General features: G+C 34.8%; 1 protein-coding gene across 10 annotated transcripts in view; it reads right to left on the bottom strand.

Moving 5' to 3' along the window:
- Positions 1 to 14,863, bottom strand: part of LOC106089764 (poly(rC)-binding protein 3) — a 517,304-nt gene that overhangs the window by 476,618 nt on the left and 25,823 nt on the right. The window lies entirely within an intron of this gene.

Here is a 14,863-nt window from a genome sequence, read left to right as displayed (position 1 = left end):
TGAAAGGGAGTTAGGATAACAAATTGTGAATTTGATGTTTTTATAAAAAAATGGTACCACTTCTTATTACTTACGAACAATTTAAAATATATGGAAATTATTTTTAGCTGTTTTCGAGAATTCGAAATTCCCTCTCCCCATTCAATCAGAATAGGAGGACTTAATTCGAGGGAGAAATTAATTCCCTGGGAGTTAATTCCCAGGGAGTTTTCAGCATTGGGCTGTATATGCATATGGTGATAGCGCAACAAACGTATTTCCAATCTTCAGAAGCACCGAAATCTCGAGATGTGTATACATAAAACACAATAAGGGCAATATGAGTGTCAAATGATATTTTGGACTGGAGTACGAATTTGATATCCTAATTTGGGCCCAAGTATGCGAGGGTCCACCTTAATCACAAACACACAGGAACGTTTTACAACACGAATTATTAATATAGATGTTATTATTATTAAATACAATTCAATTAAATTCTTTATTGCTTTAATAATAATCCATATTGTCCTACATCTAGTATCTTACTTATAAAAAGCTTAGGTTATAAATTTATTTTGCTTAAATATTAAAAATACGTTTTTAAATTCTTTATTGGTTGTGTAATATATAAGAAGTGGAGGAGAACATTTAAGAAAAAAACCTATGTAAACAATTTTTGGTAGGATAAAACTTAAATAAACTAAGACTAGATTCATATCTTAAGAAACCAGCTCTGAGATATGATTATGTACAGAATGTGAAGTTTTGGCATTAAAGGACTGAGTTATACTGTTTAATCTAACTTCCACTTGGTCAGTGTTAGTGACCTGGTGAAGTCTATTGGTCGAATAGTATCTCGGCATATTGTTTATTAGCTTTAAGACTTTATTTTGTATGATATGAAGCCTTTTTAAATGACATTTGGAGGTGACACCCCAGGCGGGAGCTGTGTAAAATATAACAGCATGAAAAATTACTTTGAATATTAACATTTTATTGTCAATGTTTAATGCGGAAGATCTATTAATAAATGGATAAAGGCATCTTATGGGTATATTACATTTGTTAACAATGTATATGATACATGATCCTTATAAGTAAGTTTAGAGTCTACAACAAGTCCTAAATATTTGAAATTTTTCTCCCATTTTATTACCCCATTGTTAAAAGTAATATCGTTTTGAGGAATAAATATATCCTTTCTTTATCGCGAAAAATAAATTGCCTGATTTTTGTCAAAGTTGACGGTTATTTTCCACTTTGAAAAATACTCAAAAATATTGCAAAGAGCCTGTTGGATGTCCGCTAAAACGTCGGAAGCTAAACTACTTGATAGTATGCAGTTACCCACCACCGGAATATCTGCCGTATATATATTATACAGTATCGGAGATAAACTTGAGCCCTGAGGGCATCAAGCGCTTATATTGAAAAGGTCTGATACTGTGGAACCTATATGAACTCTAAAAGTCCGTGATCTTAGAAAACTTCGAATGATTCGTATTATGTGGGTCAGAAAATTGTATCGTATGAGTTTAAAAATTTATCCATCATACCACACAGTATCATAAGCAGCTTTAATATCAAGCAGTACCGTGCCAGTAGAGATCTGATTTTCAATATTGGACTTGACTGTATTCGTTATTCTAACTAAGGGGTGCACAGTGCTGTGACTTCTGCGAAACCCAAACTGCTGACAAGTTAAAATATTATTATCTTCAACAAAGTCGGCAAACCTGTTCCTTAATTACCCTTTCAAGTATCTTACTAACAGACGACAACAGAGTGATTGGGCGGTATGATGACGGGGTATCCGCTGGTTTATTTGGTTTCCTAATAGCAACGACGTTTGCCTCCTTAAAACCGTCTGGAAAATATCCCTGGTTAAGACATCCATTTATAAACATAGTCAAAAATGTATCCCAGTTCCTTGAAAGAGATCTTAGACATCTGTTGTTAATGTCATCTAGGCCGGGAGCTTTTTTGAGTTTCAAACTCTTAGTTACAGCAGAGACTTTAGTAAAAGTCGTAGGTATAAATGCCTGGTTTGAACTGGCTTCGAAATTATGAAGTGCATCTGTCACCTCAGATTCAGATTGCCTAAAGCCGGACAATATCCTGCAATCTCAATAAGATTTTAAGACCGAAAAAGAAAGCGCAAACAGACGAATCAAAATTTTTATATTAGGACGATTTGATAAAAAAAATTTCATACTTTTTCACATTTATTAGACAAACAAATTTTAACAAACATCAACGTTCTGGAATGCTTAGCTTTAATGACGGAATTTTCAAATTAAAAAAAAATAATTTCTGAAAACTCCAACAGCCATATTCACAAAACTTAATGTAGATTTGAAATAGGTTTATTTGACAGATGTCCTTTATAGAACTGCAAAAAAAAAACCTATTTTAAGGCTTGATTAAAATGTGTGAATAAGGCCGTAAATATTTCAATCATTTTTATACCCTCCACCATAAGATGGGGGGTATACTAATTTCGTCATTCTGATTGTAACTACTCGAAATATTCGTCTGAGACCCCATAAAGTATATATATTCTTGATCGTCGTGAAATTTTGTGTCGATCTAGCCATGTCCGTCCGTCTGTCCGTCCGTCCGTCCGTCTGTCTGTCGAAAGCACGCTAACTTCCGAAGGAGTAAAGCTAGCCGCTTGAAATTTTGCACAAATACTTCTTATTAGTGTAGGTCGGTTGGTATTGTAAATGGGCCATATCGGTCCATGTTTTGATATAGCTGCCATATAAACCGATCTTGGGTTTGACTTCTTGAGGCTCTAGGGTGCGCAATTCTTATCCGATTGGGATAAAATTTTGCACGACGTGTTTTGTTATGGCATCCAACATTTGTGCCAAGTATGGTTCAAATAGGTTTATAACCTGATATAGCTGCCATATAAACCGATCTTGGGTCTTGACTTCTTGAGCCTCTAGAGTGCGCAATTATTATCCGATTGGAATGAAATTTTACACGACGTGTTTTGTTATTATATCCAACAACTGTGCCCAGTATGGTTCAAATCGGTCCATAACCTGATATAGCTGCCATATACACCGATCTTGGGTTTTGACTTCTTGAGCCTCTAGAGTGCGCAATTCTTATCCGATTGGAATGAAATTTTGCACGACGTGTTTTGTTACGATATCCAACAACTTTGCCAAGTAGGGTTCAAATAGGTCCATAAATTTTGTACGACGGATTCTCTCATGACCATTAACATACGTGTTTATTATGGTCTGAATCGGTATATAGCCCGATACAGCTCCCATATAAATCGATCTCTCAATTTTACTTCTTGAGCCAACAAAGGCTTATATCCTTATATCCTTTTTTTGCCTAAGAAGAGATGCCGGGAAAAGAACTCGACAAATGCGATCCATGGTGGAGGGTATATAAGATTCGGCCCGGTCGAACTTAGCACGCTTGTACTTGTTTGTATTACATTAAAAACTTTCGAATTATTAAGATATTATATATTGGATTAAATTCTTGATAGAAACCGATTTCTATTTTTTCTGCAAATAGGACATGGGCCCAAGTTTCGGATCCCGTGTGAAAATTTTGTCGATCGGAACGAAATGGGACGCAAAGACAAGTTATAAAAATATTGTTAAAAAGTTATTAATTGTTTCATAATTATTGGCATTGAAATTTTACTTGCCATTAAATCATGACACATGAGTGGTAAAAAGACTAATGTTTACTAAATTTTTAATTGCACGAATTAAAATTGTTATTTAATAACATAAACGGTATGTATCAGTTTCCACAAAAAGCAAGATGGTATAGTGTACTCTCTATCACACACATGTAAGGCGATTTAAAGTGCAAATATGTATTTTGCTTCTCTCCAATCAAATTTTGTTTAATTTTTTGAATTCCTGATGTAATTTAAGAGAAGACAACTACCAGCATGGTTCGACGAAAATAAATTTGGCAAAAAAAAAAAAAACATTTTGAAAGTGAAAAATATTTTTAGTTTTTTTTTATGAAATTAAATAAAATAATAGTGTGAATTAGAAGGAAAATCGAAAATGTAAATATATAAATGGACGAACATTGCATCCAAAACGTACCTGAAATGGAGAACGTGGCAGAAATTAAATAAGGAATGTATATATGTACATTAATTGCCCTATTGTATTGGAATAATTAATTATTCATTTATAAATCAGGCATTTTAATATTGACCAACAGATATACAAATTTCCAAATATATCTCTTTATTTGGCTCAATACTTCGAGATATTATATACGAAATGCTAAGATTGGTATTCATTACGAATTTTTTTAATGTAAAAATTATTGAAAATTCTATAAGATCTAAAGCATATACCCAAGTGAACGACGTACAGCCTAATCCCTTTGCGAATATTCCATCTACATGCGCATATTGTCCTTTTAATGGCTTTGGTTTGAAGCCTCATTGGCAGAAAAAAGTTGACTTGCATTTTTTCGCCTTCTATATAGTCTTTGTTTTTAATAAAAAGAGAAAATATTTTAATGCAATATATTTAATTTTGTTTCCGCAATAATCGACTGAAGTAAAAAATGGTTCATTTAGGGGAAATACCAATTAGTTGTTTTAGTAATGTCAGTTAAACGTGTTTTTGAGGCAATAAACAATTTTCCAATAACTTGGTTTATTGAGGTGATAATTAAATTAATCAGCTTGTCATAAATGCAAATTGGAAAATTGTTTACTACTAATACAAATTTGTTCATAGGTTCTAGTTCAGCAACATTTTTTATTGAATATATCAATTTCTTAATTAATCAAGATTGATTTTCATCTTTTCATATACATATAATTGCTAAATTATTTTAAAATGTTGTAGTGGTTGTTCGCAATTGTAGCTCAACGCCGAACCCTTTTTTACACACAGCTATGAATATTTTAGTACACTAATTGTCCATTTCCGCATGTTTCAATAACTTTAAGCCGATATTACACGGCATTTAGTTGTCAATGTACATACGATTTATCATTTTTGCTATCACACCTGTACGTTATTTTCGTATGACATAACCTAAAAATATGAGCAAACCTGATTTTTTTTATGCGTCATGCGTGTTGCATGTTGTTAATTTTGGTCAAGTTACTAGAATTTGTTGACGTTATTTTAGTTTTTCGTCCTCTGACTTTTTAAACTAATAAAACGAATGTTATTAGTTTTACTATTCCCAACGTTTCCACATAGAATTACTCAAATTAGAAATTACCCAAACAAACATAAACATCAAAGCCACAAATAAAATATAACAACGCGTTGAATTTCACTTGCAAGCTAAATTATGGGTTGCCCAAAAAGTAATTGGGGATTTTTTAAAAGAAAGTAAATGCATTTTTAATAAAACTTAGAATGAACTTTAATCAAATATACTTTTTTTACACTTTTTTTCTAAAGCAAGCTTAAAGTAACAGCTGATAACTGACAGAAGAAAGAATGCAATTACAGAGTCACAAGCTGTGAAAAAATTTGTCAACGCCGACTATATGAAAAATCCGCAATTACTTTTTGGGCAACCCAATACATTAGACAGAGACGATTATTTGACATTCAAACAAAAACAATATAGTAAAATAAAGGCAATGGAGAAGAACTTAACAGAAAGAAAACTAAACACACTGAAAGAAATTATGTTCAATAAATTAAGATTCAAATATAACGACCACTGGATCGATAAAAGAACCGATTTAAAATTCCCGCTTGAATGCAAATGGCTACTATACCTTGGCGAAAAAGGGTGCTCTGCCCATAATAAAAAAAAATCTCACCTCTACATGCAATAGCAGACATCGAACAATGTATACTAGACTTAGAAGAAAATTAAAAGAAAAACTGCAGGACAAAAAAAGCAAGCAGAATAAACAATTTCAAAAGAATCAAAAAACTTTACCAAAAAGAACGATTCATTATGGCTGTCTATGAAAATCCGTTGTTATATTTAAAAAGAAGTACAACGGAAAAATGGAGACACCTTTACAAGACAAAAACATTTACAAAATCCTTAGAAATGACCCAACCAACAAACACCTGGTGCCCGAGCTGCATAAAAATAAACATATACACCTGTTTAAAAAGTCAAAAACTTAAATAGAGAGATCGGTCTATACGGCAACTTTATACTTTATCTGGACCGATCTGAGCCGAATTGAAGAAGAATGTCGAAGGCCCTACCACAACTCACTGTCCCAAATTTCGGCGGCATCAGACAATAAATGCGCCTTTTATGGGCTTAAAACCTAAAATCGAGAGATCGGTCTATATGACGGCTATATCCCAATCTGGGCCGATCTGAGCCAAATTATAGAAATATGTCGATGGGCCTAACACAACTCACTGTCTGAAATTTCAGCAAAATCGGATAATAAATGTGGTTTTATGGGCCTAAGACCATAAATCGGAGGATCGGTCTAAATGGGGGATATATTAAGATATAGTCCGATATAGCCCATCTTCGAACTTAACCTGCTTATGGACAAAAAAGAACCTGTGCAAAATTTCAACTCAATATCTCTATTTTTAAAGACTGTAGCGTGATTTCAACAGACAGACGGACGGACATGTCTAGATCGTCTTAGATTTTTACGCTGATCAAGAATATATATACTTTATAGGGTCGGAAATGGGTATTTCGATGTGTTGCAAACGGAATGACAAAATGAATATACCCCCATCCTTCGGTGGTGGGTATAAAAAATTACACACATCCTATAAAACAGTAAACAAATTTTCAGTGTAAACTACACCACTGGCTTGTCTGACAACCAACAACTTAGAAAAATAATAAACAACAACAACATGAACTTTGCATATAAACCAAATACAACATTAAACTCAATATGCACAAACTCTAAAGCGCCAATAGATAAACAACAACAAAAAACATCGTATACCAGATCAAATGTAAAGGATAGGGCAACGACGAATGCAACAAAAATATACATCGGGACAACAAAACGAGCACTTAGCATTAGGATGGGAGAACACAAAACAGATATTGAAAAACGAAAAGAGACAACAGCACTAGGGCAACATGCACTGAGTAAAGGCCACTCTCCAGACTTTAACAACGTCACAATATTGGACAAAGAGAGAAAGGAAAAGAAGAGACTGATGACAGAAAGCTTAAGAATCCAATAAAACATTGGCAGAACAATGAACTTAAAAGAAGACACTGACAACATTAGTGCCAGTTACAGAGTTGCCATAATGTAAATCTGTGATATTAGGTTCAAGTCGTGTTCATTGTCTTACATGTTTAATCAATGTAACGCGTCTTAAATATAATATTCTAAGTTTTGCATTGTTTCCTTTCGTATATTCGTTTTATTTTTATTTATTTAAATAGACGAATTCCCCTGAGAAAGTCACCAAAAAAGTGACGAAACGTTGGGAATAAAATAATAATAACATATTTGTTTTATTAGTTTAATAAAATCAGCGGTCGAAAAGCTAAAATAACATTAACAAATTGGTGTTGCTTTCATTCAACTGACAACACAACCAACAGATTTCTTTATGTTTTTGTCAGAAGGAATAGAGCACGCCCTATTTTGAAAAGTGATTTTCATAAGTTTGTTTCATTTGTATCACACCACATGTACAACTCTACATGTGCTTATTTTGACATGTCATAAGACACCTACATGCCGTGTAATAGAGTCTTCAGGAGCAAAGCCTCGTACACAACATGCATTTTAAGTTCAACAACAAAAACAATTACAAAGTACAAATGCACTTCAAGAAGAGATACAATACAAACAACTATTGCTCTATGCTAAGAAATAAATACTTAGCAAAAACGTTTGTCTCTACTTCTAACATCCAACCAGTCATTAGTCCATCTATCTCAATGCAAGGGCCAAAGAATCAACATCAAAAATGACGGAAAAAAGAGAAGCAAGCCCAAATCCAAGCAAACGAGACGAACTCTCATTTAGTCGATAGTTTACACACATATCTCGGAACATAGGCTTTAGGGGCTTGTTATATGCAAAGCATAATTACTATCATTGCCAGAGAAGCGTTCTCGTCATCGACGCCATCAACATCATTGTGGCCGGACATCCACTTCAGTCTCCTTGCCATGAAAAAAAAGGAAAAGCGAAACAAAAATAACTTTTACAAGATTAAATGTTTTGTGCAGTGCTTTGTTTGCATGTGCTTTATTTTCCACCCCCAGTCAGAAACTAAAGGCGGCGGGATGAACGTTGTCTTCAGTTCACAAAAGGAAAAAGAAAATGCACTCGTACAAGTGCGGCCCAGAGCACTATTTTGCTAGTCTTGCCCTGACCCACCGAGACATGACGACCATTGTGGCCGGCTTCTTGCCTGTCCTGCTTTCTTTCTGACGTTCTGCACAAGGCAAGTGTATGCTAATTAAGTCACTTAGATGGCAAGAAAAACACTGACGTGCTTCGCTTGATTTCTTTTCTAAGCTGTTGTCGTTAGTTTGTGAAAAGAATTTTCATTTTGAACAAAAATTAAACGCAGTTCGTTATCACTTGCCAAGCAGCAAAAATATTTGTAAATGGGGAAATATGAAAATTAGCCAGACGTGCTGAGTGGGATAGGGGTTTTGCAAGCGGCAGCGATCGGGCTTAGTAATATTTCAAATGTATAGTAAACTAAATAGATAGAGTACAATACTTCAGATTGCATGAAAACATTAAATCCCAAATCTTTTTCGAAAGTTGGCAAAACTTTCTCTGGCTATGAACCCAAAATTAAGTGTTCGTTATTAGGACATCAATTTGGTCATTCCGTTTGAAACACATCGAAATATTCCACTCTAAACCTAAAAATTATTCTACTTCGACCATTTAGCAATGCACTCAGAACAAAAAATTAAGTTTTCTTCACATTTCGAAGACCTACCTCATATAAGTCCTACCTACATCTGTGATTTTCAATATAGACGCTATATAAAGTGACCTCTCGATTAACTACATTTTTATCTATTTTCGATGGGTTTAACGTTTGGTACACGTCCTCTTTTCTATATATATCTATATCTATCTATCTATATATATTAAAAGGAATTTGTGTTTGTTTGTTTGATTGTGGGTTGTAAATTAAAAATTGGAAAAATTGGAATTGGGCCGTCCCGAACCCAAAACCCCTTAAAATAAGTTTATTGGACGATAATCACAATATGGGACTCGAATGAAAGGTATTCGGGAGTAGATTACGAAAATGGTCAAGAAGGAGGAAAAGGCTTTTTAGTTTGTTGATATTGGAAGGGGGCGGACCATCCTCCGTCATCCAAAAAACACCACTTAAAATCAAAAGTGAATCGATAGGGACAATATGGGTATCAAATGAAAGATATTGGGGAGTAGAATACGAATATGGTATTAAAAATTGGGATAAAGTGTTCGAGGGGTCACCCAACTCCAAAAACTCCCCCAGAACAAACATATTGGACGTAAATATCAACATGGGACTCAAATGAAAGGTATTCGGGACTAGACTAGGAATATGACATAAAAAATGAGGTCCAAGTAATTGGGGGTCTCCCCATTCAACAGGAGCCATAAAGTCAGTTATAGACAACTAACACATGATGATCAATGTTATAGGCGTGTATGTTCAAAAAAGTTGTAACAGATGAGAGAAGTGTCAAATTCTCAGTCTTTCATATGCGATTGCGCAAGGATCCGGGGCGACATGAAACGGAGAACTTTTAAGTTTTTTGGGTATAAAAATGAATGGGTATATGAAATGAATTAACTGAATGGAGACGCGGTTGTTTGCTGTATTATTTATTAAATTTCCCAAGACGGGCCTTAACAATAGGTGTTTCAGGTAGTTTAAGTGGCTATCTTTGCCATAGATACAAATTTATTTAGTAGAGTGCGAATATCCAAGTTTGTGTTAAACTGTAAGAGGGGAAGGCTCAACGACACACTAAACACAGACACAGAATCAGAGCTATTGGAGAATAGGTTACGTTACAGAGGTGACATTTTTCTACGTCTTGAAAGCGAAAGGTCAGTGGAGCGGGTTTGATTGAAAATTTAGCTCCTTTTTATAGTCGAGCTCAAGTAGCGTACCGATAAGCACACATTTTTGTTTCGTTTTGTCACTCGATTCGTTCGCCAAGTCATTAAACACAATCAATGAACGAACGAATCGAGTGACATTAAACACAATCAATGAACGAACGAATCGAGTGACAAAAGTAAAAGCGTGAATAGTTCGGCCGAGCCGAATCTTACATAGCCTCTACCATTGATCTCATTTTCCATTTTTTGCCTGATATCTTTTTATAGTCAAACAAAGGATAATAGTTAAAAATTTCAAAGCTTTTGGAGCTATTTCAGGTTATCAACCAATTCGGCCCATGCTTGATTTGGCTGTTGGAGAGCATAGTAGATGTCATTGTGCGAAATGTCAGCCAAAATTGGATAAGAATTGAGCCCTTTAGTGGCTTAAGAACTAAAATCGGGAGATCGGTTCATATGGGAGCTATATCAGGTTATGGACCCATTCAGACCATATTTGGCACGTATGTTTAGCCAAAACGCATAAGAATTGCTGAAAGAGTCAAATTAGGAGATCGGTTTATATGGGAGCTATATCAAGTTTAAAACCGGTTTGAACTATACCTAGCAGAGATGTTGGAAGTCATAACAAAATATCTTATAGAAAATTTGAGACAAATCGGATAAGATTTTAGGCGTATAGGGGCTCAAGAGGTCAAGATCGAAAATGGCAGCTATTGTGATATAGCATAGGCCAATATGACCCATTTAAAATCCCAACTGACCTAAAATAATAGGAAGTATTTGTGCAAAATTTCATAAGCCTAGCTTTATCCCTTCGAAACTTAGCGTGCTTTCGACAGATGGACGGACCCACATGGTTAAATTGACTTAGAATGCCAAGACGATCAAAAATATATATATATACTTTGTTGGGTCTCAGATGAATATTTCGATGCTTTACAAACAGAATGACGAAATTAGTTTATGATGGAGGGTATAAAAAGAAACAAATTTAGTGGTCTAGGCCGTCAGTTTTTGTACTGTAGTCTTAAATGGATAATGATTATTATCGCAACTATTATTGAAGGAATATCCAGTGCTGAAATTTTTTTCTGATATTTAAGCCATGGGTAAGCCGAAGATACTTACCCCTGCGCAAGGGTGACATTAGATAGGCCGACATAAGTGGAAATTCGATTGAATTCAAAAATAGGGTTCAGCTAGCCTTATATATAAAAATCAATTTTGTTTGTTTGTAGGTTTGTTTGTTTGTGTATTCCTTATAGACTCAGAAACGGCTGAACCAATTTTCTTGAAATTTTCACAGATGGTGCATAATGATCCCGTGGTGAAAAAAGGGTACTACATTTTTTGATATCTGAAGGGGGGCGGACCCTCCCCCTTACCCTAATTTTCAGAAACGCCAGATCTCGGAAATGGGTGGTGCGATTTAAGCGAAATTTTGTGTGCTCTCATATAGTACCCTAAAAATAAAAATTTGGTATCCAAATTTCGGATGGGGTACCTTGGCGGACCGCCCCACCTTAAAACCTATCAAACATATATTAAGACCAATCACGACAATATTGGACTCAAATGAAAGGTACTTAGGATAAGAAAACGTATCTGATATCGATATTGGCGGACGCCTAAATCGGACATATTTACCGACCATGGTAATATGTGACTCAAATGAAAAGTATTTGAGAGTAGAATACGAATCTGATATCCAAACGTGGGACCACGTTTCTGGGGGTCCACCCCTTCCCCAAATCACCCCCCAGGTATTTGAAAGGTATTTGAGTGTAGAATTCGAATCTGATATCCATATATGGGATCAAGTGTTTGGGGGGCCGCATCTCACCAAAAACATCCCCGAAAGGGGAAAAATTTACGACCATAGCAATATGGGGCTCAAATGAAAGGACCTTGGGAGTAAAGCAGGAATCTGATATCAATATTCGGGAAAAGTGTCTATGGGGCCACCCCACCGCCACAACACCACCCAAATAGGAAGTATTTGCTGACTATTGCAATATGAGGCTCAAATAAGAGGGTTTTTAGAGTAGAACACGAATTCGATATATATTTTCAAGGCCAATTCACTGAGTGGCCGCCCATCCCACAAAACACCCCCCATGTTTGCCGACTATGGAAATATGGGGCTCAAATTAAAGGTATTTGCCAATATGTGGCTCAAGTGGAAGGTATTTGCGATTAGAAAACGAATTTGATAACCTATTTTGGGGTCATGTGTTTGGGGGACGCCTCATCGTGTAAACTCCCCTAAACTAGTCAGCTAGTCCTCCATATAAAAAACATGTCAATCTTGTCAAATCTGTTTTATTGGGGAAGTACTACTTTACTGTAACTGTGTAACATTTTAGACCAGTGTTGAACGCTAGTCGTGAACTTGGTACTTTTTGATGTTTCAGTCACTTTAATTATGGTAAAACCTTTATGACCTACGGCTGTGGTAAAGGATGACTGTTTACACGAAAATTCAAAAAATCTTTAAAGACAAAAATATTTCGTTTACCCTAAAAGCACCTGAGAAAACAGGTCCTTTCGAGATGTTTACCATCTCGGAAACAAAAGAAGTTTGAGGGCCTTAATAGTCGCACCAATCCTCCGTCGGTCGATTTTTGGAGAAATAGGATAAGTATATATTTTATTCTCCAAAGACTGAATCGAAAAATGAATAAGCAGGAGAGACGACAGCTTATAGCAACCATATTCCATTAGTGCAGTTATTTGGCAATTCTTTTTTTTCTGTTGGCAATAAGCCAGGCACGAAACTAAAAAAATGGAATATTCCCAAACAAGGGACAAAAAGGCCCATCAACTTCTATGGTTGGCAGGGACCATTCAATGCTGCAAACGAAGTAAGTGCAATGACGGTGCTCTTAAGTCCGACAGTTGGAGACAAAATTACAAATTGTTATTGCGAAGAGGCCATTCTGCATGATACTGCATTACGTTGAGCAACGTGTTTTTTGTGCACATTGCTATTGCTTGCGCCCCTCCACCTCTATATATACGAATGAAATTACAGCCTCATAAACGCTTCTGGCTGTCTAGCATAGTTTACTGTGTAAATGGTCGTTGGAGTACATGGAGAGACCAAAACTGGAGGAGTATATACATATATACATACATTCACATACATGTCTACACACGTACATTACAAGGCAAAGCGGTTTATGCACAAATTCTTAAAGTTCCTAGAATCAATATAATCTGCGGGAAGATGCGAGAGAGAGAGGGAGGAAAGGAATCTGAAAAAGTTTGCGGATAATAAATTTGATATTTGTTTTAGAAAAGTAAAAAATGGAAACCTTTTCTACTTGATTTCTTTGATGTCCTTAAGGATTGTAAAGGGATTAGGTTTAGTGGTAAAAATTCACCTTTTTCCCCATTCCAGGCCAAAGTGAATATTCTAGGGAATGTGTCCTTTTTATTGAAAAACAAACTCTTTTGTTAGGTTTCTTTTTGGCTTGTTTAGCTAATAAGAAAAGAAATCACATAGTTAATTTGTCTCTTTCTTTTAACTTGTTCAAATTAATAATTAAAAAATCGTGAATTAATCGCCATACACAAACAACTTTATGCCCGCCACTATAGCTGTTGAGGAGCAGGGACGTAGCCAGGATGAGGGTGGGGAGGGTGGCGAGCCGAGTCAAAATTTCAATAAAATTGTTTGTGTCTGTCCAATACATTTTTCCTAGACTTTTTTAAAGTCGTTTTGTTTTGCTTTTCTATTCTACAGAGAAACAAAAATAGGGCCCATGACTTAATCTGGACAAAATTCCAATAACAAAATAAAGTTTAATTTTATGTAAAAATTAAACTTTAAAGGTATTTTTTCTAAGAGAACATCTTAATGATTTTTTTCTAAAGACTAACACCGGTATTCACAAAACTTCATGTAGATTTCAAAATAGATTTATTTGGCAGATTTCCACAGAACTGTCAAATAAACATTTTTTTAGGGCTTCAATAAGCTTTGTGAACACAGCCGTAAATTTAAAATTTTCTCCAGACAACATTGGACATGTTTTCAAAAAGTTTTTTATTTAAAATTGTTTCGAAAGACAAACATTTCACAAAAATTTCTCAAGACATAATTCCAAATGAATTTTCTCTTAATTCTAGTTTTATTATTTTAATTGAAATTTTATCTTTAGTAAATATGTTATTTAAAAATTGTCTTTAATAAAATATTTTGTTTGTTAGTTTGAAAAACTTTAGTTAATAATAAATATGGTCTCCAAAGAACATTTAGCAAAATTCAATTATAAATAAATTATATTTGAATAAATTAAAAATACTAAAGAACACAATTTAAACCCCCCAAAAGGATCACCTTGATTAATTTACATTTTAAAATAGTTATTTCCATTTTTGTTTTTAGGCTACTTTAATTGATAACACAAAATTTCGCTAAAATCGCACCACCCATCTCCGATATCTGGCGTTTCTGAAAATTAGGGTAAGGAGGAGTGTCCGCCCCCCTTCAGATATCAAAAAATTTAGTACCCTATTTTCACCACGGGTTCATCATACACCATTTGTGAAAATTGCAAGAGAATCGGTTGAGCCGTTTTTGGGTCTATACGGAACAAACAAACACAAATTGATTTTTATATATAAGAGAAGTTTATATTACACTATAAACTTTTTTTGACACGCAAATGTTTATTTTTTTTAAAATTTGGTTGAAAAGCCAAACAATAAACACAACAACTACCGACAACTCTACGTTATCATTTCTAAATACAGAGTTGCCACTTAGATCCAATATTTTGTTTCCAAACTCATAGGCATAAAACACCGTTTTTACTTAATGAAGATTGGGGCTTG

This window comes from Stomoxys calcitrans, chromosome 1 (genome assembly GCF_963082655.1).
Source record: "Stomoxys calcitrans chromosome 1, idStoCalc2.1, whole genome shotgun sequence".
Classification (NCBI taxonomy): Eukaryota; Metazoa; Arthropoda; class Insecta; order Diptera; family Muscidae; genus Stomoxys; species Stomoxys calcitrans.
Note: the sequence above shows the minus strand (reverse complement) of the source record. Positions and strands in the feature narration are given on the sequence as shown.